The sequence below is a fragment of the Petaurus breviceps genome, unplaced genomic scaffold (genome assembly GCF_028583685.1).
Source record: "Petaurus breviceps papuanus isolate PSGF00001 unplaced genomic scaffold, PetGlider_PUasm1.0 226, whole genome shotgun sequence".
Taxonomy (NCBI): domain Eukaryota; kingdom Metazoa; phylum Chordata; class Mammalia; order Diprotodontia; family Petauridae; genus Petaurus; species Petaurus breviceps.
Window position 1 is genome coordinate 9508078 of NW_027185890.1, and position 10234 is coordinate 9518311.

At 38.4% G+C, this 10234-nt stretch overlaps 1 pseudogene; it reads right to left on the reverse strand.

The window, feature by feature from the left end:
* Nucleotides 1-8562: 8562 nt before the first annotated feature.
* On the reverse strand, nucleotides 8563-9506 carry LOC138166864 (small ribosomal subunit protein uS5 pseudogene; annotated as a pseudogene).
* Between the last annotated feature and the right edge of the window lie 728 nt (nucleotides 9507-10234).

Sequence of the window (10234 nt, forward strand, 5' to 3'; positions counted from 1 at the left end):
TGAACAGCAACAATCTATAAAGCACACATATACAAGTTAAAGCAAATCTGAAAAAATTTTTTAAAAATGTGATGAGTAATTGGAGGGACAGTTTATTGTTCATGAATGGATTGTACCCACATAATAAGAATGACAATGTATAAATGATTTTTAAAAACCATCAAAATGAATCCAAATGCTATGTAATTCTACAGGTCAATCTTGTCCTTAGAGAAGAAATGAGAAAAACATTTCCTTAGAAAGGGAGGGGCACATGAATGTTGCATTTTCTGCCATACTTGGTAAGCTGCTGTTTTTTTCTTTACTATTTTTCTCTGTTACAAGGGAAGGATCAGGGGAACAGAAGGTTCTCCAGAAATGACTGTAATATAAAAACTAATGCCACTGTTAAAGATTTTTTTTTCCAAAAGGAAGACAAATTCAAACCCGTAGCCCCTTACCATATTTTCACTAAACTTTGCTATTATTTTGAAAGACTTTAGGACTCTGATCAATTATTAAATTGTTATATTATTTTTATATATTATATATTAAATTACATATTAAATATAAATTAAATGACAAACTACAAATTTAAAATGCCAAAGGTGACATATATGCCACTCAGCTTCTGCCAGAGACAATGAATTTAAAATGCAGAAAGAATACATTTGCAGGGTGGGCCAATATAGAAATTTGTTTTGCTAGACTATGGGTGTCTATGATGAGAATTTCATTTAGTCACTTTTTTGTTCAATGTGAGGCCAAGGTGTGGGTAATGGTTGGGAGAAAAGGACATTTAAAAAAATTGTTATTAATTAGCTGTTATAAATACTACCTAACCTCAATTTTTTTACACTAAGTAGAAAACCACTTTCAATTGACAATGAAACTTTTTATTTTTAAAAGCTTTTGGCTCAGGGTTTCTAAGCCCCCTGTTATGAACATGTAGTAGTGCAGGCTTTGTGATTCTTCTTTCCCCATTGTCCCATCCACCCCTTCACCAAGGTTCTTAATTTTCTTTTATATTCCAAGAACTTGTATTCCAGTCAAATCTTCAACTTCTTACCTAGGAAAGCACTTTGTTTCCATGAAGCTCTTTTTTTCTACAAATTGATCCGATTTGTAGAATCAGACACAAATCTGTGTCTTTTTCTATAAATCCATCTGAATCGTCTGCATGCCTCATGTCTTAGCTCCACTCTTCCCCAGGACCAATCCATCTCTTTATCTATCCTTCTAACAGCACCTTTTACACTGCTCGTTGAAAGGCACCTGTTATTTTAACACTCCCCTATAAAGCTTGATCTTTTCCTCTAAAGTGTTCATTTCTCTTCTAGCACTAACTGAAATCTGGTGTTCCCTTGAAGACACATAGCACTTCACAAGCAACTCTCTCCAGTGGAAGGTGTGCCTTCTCTCCCTCTCTGCACTCTCCGAGGGAAAGGGAGAGATACCCTACTTTATTTCATCTGTTGGGGACTTGGAGGGGGTTTAATAATAAGAATCAGACAGGTTAGTAAATGCTTAAAACAATATATCTTTATTGTGTTTTGACTCCACAAAGGAAGAGTTAAAAATCCCTGTGAGTAAAAAAACAAGAAAAGGAAATCAGCCAGGTCAGTTCCCCAACTCCTCTGAATCTGGCACAGTGAAGGAACAAAATCAACTCAGCTTGATAACTCAGGAAAAAGCCAGGGATTTGGTGAATGTCTTATCTGAATTCATCTGATTGGCTTCTCTTGTCTGATGTCATAGTAAGGAAAATAGTAGAGAATGGTCTGAGACCCAGCTCTACAAGTATATGGTACAGAAATTGTCAGAAAAGGAAAGTATGAAGAAGCCAGGAGAAGAGTATATTTCTAGAGTAGAGGCTAGATCCAAAACAAAAAAAAAAGAGGTCCAGAATTAAAACAGATTTAGAATGCTCCTTTCCTCCCACCTCTTTCTGAAGATTCTTTGTTCAGTTGGTTTCTATGTCATTGTTTTCTTCTAAGTTCTCCCTCTTTCTGACTGTTCTCTGGCTCTTCTTGCCTACCCTTAGGCCATCCCTCAGGTTCTGGTCCAGTCTTCTCTTTCTGTGCTTCATTTTTCACTGGTCTCCCTCACTCCTGTAAGAGGCTTTGACACCTTTGGTGGATGATCACCAAATCTGAATTGGCTTTTGAGGCCTTGGTCTTTCTCCAGACTCAAATTTCTAATTATTATTGGACAGATCTACTTGGTTGGTGTTGAGGTCAGTCTTTGTTCAAAACATGCTCCCCTTCCTGACTTCCTTGTTGGGAGTGACATTATCTATTTCTTCTGTTTAGCATCTTCTCTTGTTCATTTTAAAATTTTACCCATTTGATGTTTTTCTTTTTTCTATTCCATCAGGATGCCTAAAGGTTTTCATTTCATTAGCCTTTTCAAAAAAGTTTTTAGTGTTGGTTTTAATAGTTCCAAGTTGTGTGTGTATTTTGAATGTATCTTTTTTCCTCTTTTTTTCAAGATTTGCTCCATTATTCTAATTTTGGTTTCTCTAATTTATTTTTATTTATTTATTTATTTGCTTTTTGGAGGGCAGTTGGGGTTAAGTGACTTGCCCAAGGTCACATGGCTAGATTTCGTGTGTGTGTGTGTGTGTGTGTGTGTGTGTGTGTTAAGTATCTGAGGTTGGATGTGAATTCAGGTCTTCCTGACTCCAGGGCTGATGCTCTATTCACGGCACCATCTAGCCACCCCTGTTTTTCTAATTTAAAAAATTATATATTTAGTTGAATAATCCTCTTTTCCTAACAAATGTTTATAGAAATAAATTTTTTCCTTTGAGGATTGCTTTAGTTGTGTCCAAAAAATTTTAGTATATTCTCAATTATCATTGTCTTTAGTGAAACTATTGTTTTTATGCTTTATTTTTTGATCCATTCATTATTCAAGATGTCCTTATTAAGTCTTCATTTAGGTTGGTGCCTTTTGCTTATGCTCTTATCATTGATCACTATTTTTATTGTGTCATTGTTTGAAAAGGATATGCTTAATATTTCTGCTTTTTAAAAAAATTATAATTGTAATCTAGTATGTGATGTTTTTTATTATAAAAGTACCACATGATGGTAAGCAACATGTAGATTCTTTAATGTTCCCATCCAGAAGAACCTGTAAGTTTTCATGCTCTCAATTCTCCAGTTTATTCATTTTTCTGTTTTCAATTTTATCTTTGTTTTAATTAGTCTAGCTCTGAGATTAATGTTAAAGTCTCCTACTATTATTGTGTTACTCTCCAAGTTTTTTTGCAATTCAGTTAATTTTTCCTTTATGAATTCAGATGCTATGTCATCTGGTATGTATGTGTTTAATACTGATATTGGTTCATTGTCTATGATTCCTTTAAGTATAAAGTTCTTAATTTATTTTTCTGTTTATGTTGTGAATTTATTTTTGATTTGACAGAATGATTGAAAATCCTACTTTTTAAAAAATCATAGCTAATTTTTTCAAATATCTCATTTTGAGTTTATAACTTTCTTTGCTTTATAAATATGTTCCTTGTAAATAATACATTGTGGGCCTTTGTTCTTTTATCCATTCTGCCACACTCATTTTATTGGATTATTTAGTCCAGTCACATTCAAAGCAATGAGTTAGGGTTTTGTTTCCTTCCATTTGTTTCTTAAGTATTATTTAAATTTAAAAATTTCCCTTCCACTTTAAAGTAAATGCCTTGTCCCCGAAATTAATTTTTGTGTAAACTTCTTGGATGCAACTCTGTTCTTAAAGGTTCTTTATCTCCCCCAATTCCCCACTCGTATTTGCCCACCCTTTCCCCAATTTAGGAATTTTACTTAAATTATTTATTTTTAATTTAGCATTGATATTTTTTCTTCTTTTGTCCCTTCCTTCCCATCTCTGTTAAGTGGATAATTCAAAATTTCCCTTCTTGTCCTCTGCTCTTATTGTTTGCTAAATTTTCTTTTAACTTTGCTTTTTCCTAAAATTTTCTTGTCTTTGTTTTCTTTCTTATACTTTCCCCTTCTAGTATATTCTAAAATGTTATTCTCTGATTAATAGATTTCACAGAATCACCAAATCACAGAAATGGAAATAAAACTAAATGGACATAAAATAGACACTAAAGTTGAGCAGAGAAACTAGGGCTAAATATAAAAATCTGAGAATCACTGAAAAGAAATAATAACTGAACTCATGGGAGCTAATGAGATCACCATATGAGACCGTATACAGCAGTGGCCATACATAAGGATTCCTCCAGGTACATACTTAGAAAAATACATATCAGCATTATCTATGTTTTACTGTATTTTTGTTAAAAATTTCCCAATTCCATTTTAATCTGGTTCTGTTGATGGGGTACTTGGGATCTATGTCTGTAATATCAGTTTGTAACATCAATTTGTAATATTAGTTTGTAAAATCAATTTGTAAAACCAGTCTGTAAAATCACATCCCCCTCCCCCCAGACTCAGAGTATTAACTCTGCCCCTTCCCCCTGCTGTACTCTGCCCAGCAACAACTCATGAACTGTTTATCTCTGCTTGGAGCAATAACAAGCTACACCTATGAATCCTTCACTAAACCATCTATAAACATTTTAGCTTAGGTAAATGTTATCTCCCCTTAGCAAGTAGTCAGCTGCCCCCATGAATCCTTCAAAGCACTATCTATAAGTTAACTCCTTAGCCAATTGTACACATACTGAGTCTCTGTTAGCCTTGGTTACCAACATCCATCTTGTCAAACGTGACACTGATGGGTGTCAGACTAGGCACTTCTCAGTCAGCCCTTGATGGCTAGCTGACTTAGTGACATTTCAGGCCTAAAACCACACCTCCAGGTAGCACCCCTCCCCTTGGGCTATTTCCCAGTGAATTATGGGCAATACGCCTGTTAAGTTGACATTAAAAGTACATTTTCCTTTAAGTACTGACCACTCCTTAACTCCTCCCTAATCCCACCCTTACTCACCTAGTTAGCATAATTGACATCTGACTAATTGCCTAGACTCCTTAAAAACTATGCCTAAGTCTTCTTTAAATTTGCAGGTTCCCTAAGAACTCTTGCCTGCTGTACAGTGTAACAATAAACTTGCAGGTCCCTTAAGGACCCTTGCCTGCTGTAAAGCGTACAATAAACTTTTACAAACCTGACTTTCAAGAGTGCTTGGGCCTACTAAATTCTTTTCCAGACTGAATTGCGGGCATTCTGGTCTTTGATAAGGATCAGAGTTCCTGTATAACCTATTGCCATCCCCCATCATTGTTGCACTTGGGATTGTTGTGAGTGATATGTTCCTGTAGGTATAAGTGTTTGTCACCTCTGTTGAAGAGCAAGGGTTCTTAAACATTTTAGTGTCATAGTCCCTTTCAGAAGTCTAGTGAAGCCTATGGATCCTTTCTCAGAATAATGATTCTAAATGCATCAAATAAAATACATAGGACTACAAAGGAAATCAATTATATTGAAATAAAAATGTAATTTTTTCCCCCATCCAAGTTCACAGATCTCCTGGAATCCATCGACCCTATTAAAATCAGTAGATCCCTAGGTTAAGGACCTCTGGTAGAGAGAGAAAAGAGAAGAAGGCTTAAGACAGACCCTTAGGAGACACCCAGTATTAGTGGATACGAGAGAAATCAGATGAGGAGAACCACAAGAGAATATTGTTGCAAAAATCTAGAAAAGAGAGTATCCTGTAGGATATAATAATCAACAAAAAAGGATTAAGACTGAGAAAAAGTCATTAGATTTGGAAATGACTTGCTTAATGACACATAGCCAGTGTATACTAGAAGTAGAACTTGAACCCAAACCTTTCTGACTCCAAGACCAGTTCTCCACATACTATACCATTTGTGTATCACTTTCTCTAGTGGATTGTAAACTTAAGAACAGGGGGTCACATCTTAATTATTTTTTATCTCCTCCAGTATATAACAAAGTGCCACACACAAAGCATAAACATATTTGCTGAATGAATGAAAATCAAAAGAAGGGAACCTTTCTTCAGGAGTGCTTAGATTCATAAAATGGAGGTCCCCAATCATTTCATGAGAAATAATAACTTTTCCATTTTCCCAAAACTTTAATAGTACTTATAAAGGAGAGAGAAGTGAGGAGGTGAGGCTATCTGATCATATAACTCAACTGCTCAAGAAGTTTCTGTGGCTTCCTATTGTTGTTTAGTTGCTTCTGAATTTTTGTGACCCCATTTGGGGTTTTCTTGGTAAAGATACTTGAAGTGGTTTGTTACTTCCTTCTCCAGCTCATGCAAACAGGATTAATTGACTGGCCCAGGGTTACAAAGCTAGTAAACACCTGAGGCAGGATTTGAACTCAGGTCTTCCTGATTCCAGGCCCAGTCCTCTGTCCATTGGGCCACTTAGCAGCCCAGCTCTCTGTTACTTCTAGGGTAAAAATACAAGCTTTGTTAGTATATAATCCCTTTACAATCTGGTTTCAACTCAGTTCTGTAGATTGACTACACATTACTTCCCTCTCTTGAGCTCTTAAGCTCCAGCCAAATTGATCTACTTGCTGTTCTTTGTAAAAGGCATTCCATCTTCTGTTTCTGTGCCTTTCTGTAGGCTCCACCTACCTATGGCTCAAATGCACTCCATCCTCTCCTGCCTTTCAATAATAACAATGCTTTAAGGTTTGCAAAGTGCTTTATAAATATCTTGTTTTTATATACAACCCTGGGAGAATGCTACTATTCTCTCCATTTTAAAGATGAGGAGGGGCAGCTAGGTGGCAGAGTGAATAGAGCACCAGCCCGGGGATCAGAAGGATGAGAGTTCAAATCAGACAACCTCAGACACTTGACACTAACTGTGTGACCCTGGGCAAGTCACTTAACCCCAATTGCCTTGCCTTCCCCACTCCAAAATAAATAAAGATGAGGAAACTGAGGCAAAAAGAGGTTTAGTGTTTTGCCCAAGATCATATAGCTATTAAGTGTCTGAGGTTGAATTTGAATGCAGTTCTTCTTGACTCTAGGTATAACACTCTATTGTGTCACTGGAACCCCTGACTCCCTTCAAGACTCAATTCAAACTCTACTTTTATTACATCTCTTCTGATTCTCCCATTTTTCCCATCCCTGAAAACTACTTTGCATATACTTATCTGTTTACACATCATTTACTACCAGTAGAATGTAAATTCCTTAAGGCCAAGGACTGTTTCTTTGTTGTCTTTGAATTCCTAACACCTGGTATATGGCAGGCATTTAATAAATGCTTAAAGAATAGAATTAATAGTAACATCCCTAATTCAAGTAGAGAAGAGTCACCACTATTCCCCTGTTGCCCTGAATTCAACTTAACCTGTCTTCTTGAGTTGCCATATTTTCCAGAAACACTGGACTGGAGTGTGCAAGAGGCCTGAAACAAGTCAAGTATGAGTGACCCATCCCACCCCCAACCCAGGCTGACATAATTTGTTGTTTGCACCCCAAGCTGGACTCTCTGTGTGTCCTTGGGGGTCAAGGCAGGCACCACTCTTTATTAGGCTGAGAAAGTATTTCTGTAACTGGGACCCTTGTAGATAAGCAGACCCTCCTATCTTCATGGTCCAGTAGTTCTCAAGGGAAAAGACTGCTGCTCCATTATCTTGCTCCTCCCCTTTGTGAGGGGTTTTGTCCTTTTCCCACCTTTACTGAACCTTGCCCCCTTCCATGTCACTTCCATTTAGGAGATTCCCCCCTCCTCCCCCCATCTTCCCTTTGTTGTACTGTCATAAATAGGCAAACTTCTATTTGGGTTGTAAATTCTTTCCCCTGGCATGGGGTTCCACATACATATTCATTTCTCTTGTAACAAATCTAGTTATCACGTAAGTTTCATGAACTTGTGATCATTTGTTGACAACTGGTGACAGCAAATCATAGAGAAGACACTGTGATAAAGAGGGTAACATGGGAACAAAATAGCAGGAACTAGTTTAGTAAATTACAGGCAAGATTTTAAGAGTCCCAGATAGATCCTGATCAATTAACAGGGAATCCCTGCTCTACAGTGTTCCATGACTTCTCCTCCACTTATTATGGAAAACTAAAATAATTTGAATTCATACCAAGAGCCCTAGTGCATGAAGATTATTGTTGTTTAGTTGATTAGTTGCATTTAATCTTGGTGACCCCATTTAGGGTTTTCTTGGCAAAGATATTGAAGTAGTTTGCCCGTTCCTTCTTCAGCTCATTTTACTGAGGTAAACAGGTTTAAGTGACTTGCCCAGGACCACATTGCTACTAAAGAGTAAAAGGCCAAATTTGAATTCCGGTCCTCCTGACTCCAGGGCCAGCAATCTATCCACTGTGCCACCTAGCTGCCCCTTAAGAAGATAACAGTTCCACTGTTCTCTGCATTAGTCAGACCATGTCTGAAGTACTGTGTTCAATTCTCAGTACTATTAATATAGGAAAAACACTGATACTCTTGTAATTATTCAGAGAAATGCAGTGGAAATGGTGGCCAGGATGGTGTGATGAACTTTGAAAAGAGAAGCCTTCAAAAGAATAATAGATCTCTTAAAATATTTCAAGGGCTGTCATATAGATAATAAGATTAGAATTCTCCTTCAGGATCTGCCTTTTTTTTTTTTTTTTAGCAGGCAAAGTTCAATTTATTTGTTTATAAAAAACCATCTATGTGGTTGCCACAGCAGCTGCCTGGGTCCTCTGGACAGATACTCGAGTGTGAGTCTTCACAAGATGGTCGGTAAATTCCTGATAAGGAGACTTAGTGAACACAGTTTCCTTCCACAGGTCTGGGGTTAGATAGCTGTATGTTTTGGAGATGGCATCAAAGGTAGCTTTAGCGAAATTGCCCAGAGTGGCAGTACAGCCTCTCGCAGAAGTGTAGCAGTCATCAATTCCAGCCATCATCAGCAGCTTCTTAGGCACAGGAGCTGAGACAATGCCAGTACCTCTAGGGGCGGGGCGGGGATCAGGCGCACCAGAACCGACCCACATCGCCCAGTGACCTTGCAGGGTACTGTGTGAGGCTTGCCAATCTTGTTCCCCCAGTAGCCACGTCTCACAGGAACGATGGACAGCTTGGCCAGAATGATAGCACCTCGAATAGCTGTGGCCACTTCCTTGGAGCACTTGACACCCAGACCAACATGGCCATTGTAGTCACCAATGGCCACAAAAGCCTTGAACCTGGTACGTTGTCCAGCTCTAGTTTGTTTCTGAACAGGCATGATCTTCAGAACCTCATCTTTCAATGAAGATCCCAGGAAGAAATCTATGATTTCAGACTCCTTGATAGGAAGGGAGAAAAGATAGATCTCTTCCAAAGACTTGATCTTCATGTCCTTGACTAGCCCGCCCAGCTTAGTAACAGGAACCCACTCCTTGTCTTCCGCCTTTCCTCCTTGGGCCCCGCGGCCCCGGCCCTGGCCTCGACTATGGCCCCCACTGCCGAAGCCACCTCGGAAGCCGCCCCGGCCTCCGACGCCGGGGCCCCCAGGGCCTCCCGCACCTCCTGCAGCACCGGCGTCGTCCGCCATTTGGTGTTCACTAGAAGTAGAAGGATCTGCCTTTCTTTTATATTTATATCTAATAGCTAGCTCTGCCTGTACACAGCAGGAACTTTAACGTTTGCTGACTGATTCTTGCTGACCAGAGAGGCTCAGAGAACTGTTAGAAATTGAAGACGCAAGGAGAAAAATTTAAGTTTGATATAAAGAAAATTACAGCTATCTAAAAGTGGAGTAGGCTGCTTCAGAAGGTGGCAGGATCTTTCAATAGAGGTCTTCAATCACAGACTGGATGACCACTTGTTTGATATTTCAGAGGGGAATTCTTAGGCATGAGTTAGGCAATTTGGGGACTTTTTAACTCCGTGGAAACAGAAGCAACCTTAGTAGAAGTAACACCTCTTACCTACCTAAGTGTAATAGGTGAGAGGTAGCCTGGGAGAACAGAATACCATAGTAAATGGACAGGAATACTATTAGCCCAATAGGTAACCTTCTACAGGACCTCTTAAATCTGTGGATCCATTCTACCATCTGCCAAAGATGCTACAGAAGAAAGGGTTAGGTGATGTCTCTAGTTTCATGCACAGTTAGTCTGGTATACCCAAAAGTCAAGATGAGGAAAGAACTCTCTGAAGTGGGATAGTGAAGACCAATGTTCTGTGAAATGCATCAATCAACATGCATTCATTAAGCACTTATAATGCCCCGGAACTGTGCTAAATGAAAGAGATACAAAAACAAAAAGAGAAATGATTCCTGAAGAAATCTT